At 37.9% G+C, this 6,720-nt stretch overlaps 1 long non-coding RNA gene across 1 annotated transcript in view; it reads left to right on the forward strand.

The window, feature by feature from the left end:
- Positions 1-5,538, forward strand: part of LOC139967060 (uncharacterized) — a 22,149-nt gene extending 16,611 nt beyond the window's left edge. Inside the window, exon 4 of the long non-coding RNA XR_011792838.1 lies at positions 4,334-5,538. This is a non-coding gene — a long non-coding RNA (uncharacterized lncRNA). The remainder of the gene's footprint in view (positions 1-4,333) is intronic.
- Positions 5,539-6,720: the final 1,182 nt, after the last annotated feature.

Consider the following 6,720-nt stretch of genomic DNA (forward strand, 5'->3'; position numbering starts at 1 on the left):
GTTGGTAAAGTAAACACTGCTGCTAAAAATGAATTCATAAGACTAGCTAAGAATATACATAGTTCTAAAGATCACCCACTTCACTCAGAGTTGATCTCTCTGTGCAATAGAACCAGCAAGTACAATCTACGTAATCCTACTATCTTGCCATCTTTTAGAATTATGCTTTTTAAGAACTCATTTATCTACAGAGCAGCCATTTGTATTCAAAATGGGTTCTTAGAATCTCTGTTATAATCCTTTTAATCTTTAATCTTCAAAACTTCTAATCCTCTATCTTACTTCTTGTTTTTGTTCATGCTTTCATTTTTGTACATGTTTACGTCTTTTATGTATCATTTTTATGTGTCCTATTTATAAATGTTATAATTTATACTGGAATAAAGAAATTGACATATGTAGTGCATTGCACATATAAAAGCTATAAAAACATACAAACCCCGTCCTCGTCACCGTCCCTTCCTCATTACCATTCAGTCTTTCAAAATGCAACAATTGTAAACGACGTGATCAAGTTGGTTGCTAATAGATCAACATTTGATATTTAAAAAGATGATTCTAATACTTTGTATTAAGCTAAATACACACTTCTGTATAATATGTGGAACACAGTCATTTGGGGGCGGGGGGGGGACCTATCCACGAAAATGCCGCAGTTTCAGAGGATCAATAAGCACATTTATTCACTGCGGACTAAACAAAGTCTTGTAGTTGACGAATTCCCGATCCCCGTGTTTCCCAAATCTACTTGCATAAACTCGAAACCCTATGAATCCTGTTTCGGGTTTCTAATAACCGTGCTATTTCCAGCCATTCAGATCCCTAAATAAGATTAGTCACATGAAGTTAACGTGTTGACTTTGCATTGTCCCATTCTCATTCAAAACGGTACTGAAATGTGAATAGGTATTGTTTGTTGAAATTTCAGGCTTACTCCAGTTCATGATCGTCTGCATAGAATATAGTTGTAAAAGAACACAACTTACAGCAAGACCTCTCTTGCGAGCATGATCTTAAGCAACCTTTTGTGAGAAAGAAGATTTCACGGAATCCGTTTGTCTTTTACTGCTTTCTTCGAAGTCATCGATAGTATCGGGGCTTAAGCCTTTTGTACATTTACGTCTTGGAAGGAAACGACATTCTTACTGCTTGATGCAATGTAAACAAAGACAAGCGTGAGCTTCTTGTTAATAAATATATTCAGATCCGTTGTTCTAATGAGTGTAAAACAGGATGAATAGAGATTTCGTTGAAGGCAGTGTTAGGCCGTCTTCCATGTGCCAAAAAAGTGCTTAGTTTTTGGATTTTGCTCAATTTTTTAGGGAATACTTGATTTGAGTGAAAATGAGTACAATTTGATATAAGGTTTGGTTTTCTGTTTGTTGGCAGCGACCAAATGTGCACACGGCTGTGCCAAGAACCAAAATGGCGGCTAGCTGCCCATATATGGCTATGATGAATTTGGAAGTTTTTTTAATAGCCAGGGTGGAAGAGTAGAGTAATATAAAACAATCCCTATGGAGGGTCTTCTGGAGAACAAAAAGCCCACCAAATTTGACATTTGTCCAATGCTGACTGGGGGAACAATTAACAGAAAACCAAATAGAGGGCGCCCTTTACTCGTTGATTAGACTTTTTGAGAAAATCTACCGACCTGTTTAAAAAACAATACAGAGGTTGTATGTAATAATTTATGACTGAACGTTACATATACATGTGAAATATGGTATCATAGAATACTCAATGCTATTATGATGACTTCAGAAAGTAGTGCTGTTGCCAAGGTAACCAAACATTTTGTTGTTTTTGAGGATTGACCAGAAGGAACTTTAGCTGTGATATCTCTATATCTACTTGAGCTCTGACCTCGAACCTTGATAGGAATGTATTATTCTTGATTGAGACCAGTTTCATTACAACTTTTCTTTGGTTTCTGTGGTATAAATAGATTTCTGGTGGTCAGAAATTCATGACACACTGGCTTCTGCTTTCTGTATAAATTATAGGGCATATTGTAACGTTAACTCAGTCTAAGATTCGGGGTATGGGGGGGGGGGGTTGGTGCCTTAATATTCCCTACTGAGGACTGGTGGTGGTATGGAAACGAATGCGGCTTCGATGGCAATATGTTACTAACGATGAGCCTTGAACCTCGCTATTACATGCAAAGAATATAACACATAGATTAAAGAGTAGAGAAGGAGCGCTGAGATTTTGCAATCTATTACTATAATCAGCCACAGTGCAAACAATACATCGGCACGAAGCCCTCAATAATAGGTAGAAAACATGCACTTAAACGAAATTGTCACAAACGAGGTCTCAATACCGAAATAGAGTCCTATAACTATACATACAATAGTGTATGAAAGACGAATACAAAACAGATACAAGTATGACCACAATGATCGGAGCCAGGGCTACTACCGGACCAAACGATTCAGAACGGGAGCGAAGACTGATGCACAATCTGATCCAGCTGAGTTGATGAACAAACGTCACATGACCTGTAATACTTATGTCACTGTCCGCATCGAAAGCACATGTGGCTGAAAACAGTGACATGTAGCCTAGATAATAGAGGTCGACTGATATGATGACCAACTGGCAGCCAAAACACATCAACTGTATGTACTTTAGGTCAAACGAAGTGGGAAGTTGGTTTTTTATTAGAATTAATATTTTTCATCAATGTGCATTTCTGTATGTACACCAATGTATATCCTCACTAATTTTTCACACTTGTTTCACTTATGTAATTATATTTCACATTTGAAAGCAACAAAAACATGGGGTACTTGCAAATAGATGATACTTTTTTAAGATATTTGATGATGACTCTGGAAATAAATTATAATTGCTAGTTATTTAGATTTGCTAAAGGCCTTCCTTCATATTATAGAATATACACTCCTCTGGTAGCACATTCTGTGACCTTGATGAGGAAGAAGCCAACTTTGATGATCAGAGGAGTTGTTTTTCCAGAGGTTCATCAATTTCTGTTTGGTGATCTTCAATAGAGGTATCTAGATCTGAAATCAAATTAAAAAAATGTAAAACAATTAAAATCCCTCAGGAAACCTCCTCTATCTGAAAGTGACATACAGTTGCTTTGCAAAACCTTGGTTGTTTTATCAAAACGTCTTTGTCTCTTATTGACTTGTGCAAAGCCTAGCCCAATTGCATCTAATGTACAGTTACAGTAATTACAATTATAAATCAAGCAAATTTGGCAAATGGATAAGTCTAGCATCTATGCCAGTAGGCTAATCATTAGGGTTAGTCTGAGCAAGTATACCATCTACGATCTAACGTCACCATCACTTAAGTAGGCCCATGCCAAGAATGGTTCTGATTATTTATTATGTTAAAACTAAATAGGAGCAACAACTAACATTAGGCGTAGGCCTACGCCAATACAAATTGATACGAAAGTCAACCCTGCTCACTGCAGCAATTCCTCGATTAGAAATCTAGGCATAAACAACATTGGATGTACCAAAGTTCAATCGTCCGTATGAGGACATCATAAACTAGGCCAAGCATAGGCATAGCCTATATTGTTTGCTAAGTCTAATGTCAACGAAGACATTGGTCAGGCAGATATATAATGTAGGCTAATGCAATATCGCTATCCCAACCGGCGTTGGGCGTTACAACTTTGCAGCGTAGGCCTACGTACTTAATCAACAGAAATTTCGACCTCATTTGCCTACAATATCATACAAGTGTACACATATATTTTATGACTTTTTTTTGCGTCTACAGTTATTCTATTCTTACCTTTGTCAAAACGTTTTCTGATCATTTGGACTGCCATCTCCGATAGATTGGAACAATGGATGGGCTACAGGCTCTATATGCAGACAGTGCGTGCTCTAGGCTAGCTACAGTAGATGTAAACAAAATAAGTTCGGGCCGGGTCAAAAGGTCACGAGAAGCAGCCCTATGATTGGTCAGTTGGTCAAAATCAGGCATGTCCCATAATCAATTAAAATACTACAGTTTTACTGCATTTTTAGAGTAATGTGCAACAATCGTGTTGTTGGCATAGCAAATTATGAATCTCGTGATTATTCTCCGCATTTTAAGCTACAGTAACACCATTCCCCTGAAAAATTGAGCAAAGGAAGCGAAAAGCAAGCCATGGAAGACGGCCTATGTCGTTCACTGTTACCAATAGATTGTATCCAACCAACAATACTAATTTACGCTCGTAGAAAGTTAACTCGTCAAATGGTTCAGAGGGTAGAGTAGTGGACTGGTAACCTGATGAACTGAGTTCGACTCCATCAATGATTATACACGTTTAAAAATTCTTTTTCTCTTTCAGCGGTCCACGCTGAAGTCTTGATATATTAATTCAACCATATAATATACTAGCTGATGTGGTGGCCGATGTTACAGAGGGTGACGAAAGACTCATTCCTCGTCGGTCGTGTAAATCGTGGCTAGGGTTCAAGACAGGCCTCTGGCGATAATACCTCTGGCTGTGACATGGTGCTTTTTGTGGCCTAGGATCCCGTACCATGTCTCCCTTGTTGTCGCAAAAGAACCCGGGAGGATGCGCAGAGGGTCGGTCAAATCGACCAGAAGCGTTCTAGGTGGCGTACGTGAATCCTTGCCTTTGGCCAGAGGTGGAGACACTCTCTACGACCGGCATGCTTGCAGCCACCGTCCACTGAATACGTGGCCTGATGAGGCGCTATTCTCCTAAAAGTGAATTTACGGATGCTTTAAAGAGCCATATAGTTATTTTATATTAAAAAAACACCCTGTTTCAAACTAGCGCCATCGAATTCCTTAAAAGCCGTTTTTTTTTCTTGTCACTCTGAAGGTGAATGAATTTTATTGTAATGGGTTATTTGTGGTAAGCCAAGCAAAACATTCAAACAGTCATGCGGTTCACAAGGGTTTGCAGGAACTTAATTAAACTCATTGTTTGACATAAATGTGTTGGCAAAGATTTACACTACCTACACCAAAACAAGCATTATATTCGTTGCAATGCAAGAGACATACAAGCCAGCAAGACCATGAGATAAAATGTTAATGTACATAGAATTCAATCTATATCACTTTTGCAAGAAAACAAAACTGTCAATATGGTCCAGCCACAGTGTTGTAGCAAATTCTCATACCGTATAGTAGGTAGTTTCGGAAACAGTGATTCTTAAGAACCTTGTTTGAGGTTCACAAAATAATACCCGTATTGTGTTTTGATAACTTCAGGAACAAAATTAACTTTGATATGCCGTGGACCGATAAAAACCACTGCTCTCAGTCTAGCTAGGGTTGTATTCCTATAACAATTATTTTTTGTATGTTTTTTGGAATGACCATTTATACAGTTGAGGTTCACTAGTTAAGTGACTGGACCTTTTAGTTTAGTACACAACCCATCGGACTAATTCCTCAGTTGCACTACAAAAGTCAATGGGAAAATGTAAGATTATATGATCTCAAATGTTTATAATTATTACAAATTTATTAAGGACAAATGATGTTGAATGCCACCCAAGGGTGCTCTGTTGCTTATATGAAGTTTAACGAACGTATTGTGGTTGAATAAAAACATATCTTGAAAAATACTGGAATAGCTACAGAAACATTATTGGACTCAAAGTTGTCTGGGTTTTTTTTGGGGGGAGGGGGTATTATAACATATCAAAACTAAAATTCTGCCTTATTCATTATTTAATTATTTAATTGAGTTCTAAAGATATAGCAAAATCTATCTGTCGATCATTCTCCCATGATTGAATACCGGGGATACTGTTTTAAGAAAAGTCACCCAGGAAAGAACCTGGGCACAAAAACCAAACTACCGAACGTCTGATCCGCTCTCAACCCCAGTCCCCTTGCATCGAGACTGTGACTGTGTGATCATCGTCAGGTGTGTATCACCATTCTCCTCGAAAGGGAACAGATACTATACATGATCTTCGGGATGTCTTCAACTCTTCGGTCAATCTGTTAGTTGTACACGTCTCAGGATAAAACTAGTTTGATCTCGGAAGAATTGTATCCGATTCCTTGTTCTTTATTCTATTTGTTTTATAAGTCAATGAACTGCATTCTGATGAACAATGAACCGATGACGATAACTGCCATTTCTGGAATACCAAGTACTCCCCGTTATGTTGAACACGTAACTCACTAATGGACTTTATCGATACTCAATGACGAACCACATATGCCTTATTTGAAACAAGTTTCTAACAATAGATATTAACGCCATTCAAGTGGTCCATATGCTTTCATACTTCTCAAACCTGTACGACAAGATGTTAACACCATATGAGCAGTCGAGAATCACAGTGAACGTTTAGCGCTTTAATCGGCTTCCGGCAACACGTATCAAGCATTCAATTATTGATGACTATATAACGACGAAAAGACATTAAGCACATTGACATTAATTTACTCTTACTTGAGGTACGTCCGTGAGGCTCATTTGCTTTCATTATTATAATTTGCTGCAAAATCAACTTTGGTAGATTATTTTCACGCAATCTGGGAAATTAAACTCGACCTCTTCAAGGAAACTTAAGGTCCCTGAAAAAGCACCGTGTAATCGTATCCCCTCGGTAGGACCAGGGACGATTATATAAGAAAACCCCTTTCATAGGTTCCAAATGAGCAAAATAGAAGACCGAAAATTAAATTCGTTTACGATTTGTTATTTGTACAAGTGGATAGATCCAGTTATGTTTTTGT

This window comes from Apostichopus japonicus, chromosome 1, assembly GCF_037975245.1.
Source record: "Apostichopus japonicus isolate 1M-3 chromosome 1, ASM3797524v1, whole genome shotgun sequence".
Lineage (NCBI taxonomy): Eukaryota > Metazoa > Echinodermata > Holothuroidea > Aspidochirotida > Stichopodidae > Apostichopus > Apostichopus japonicus.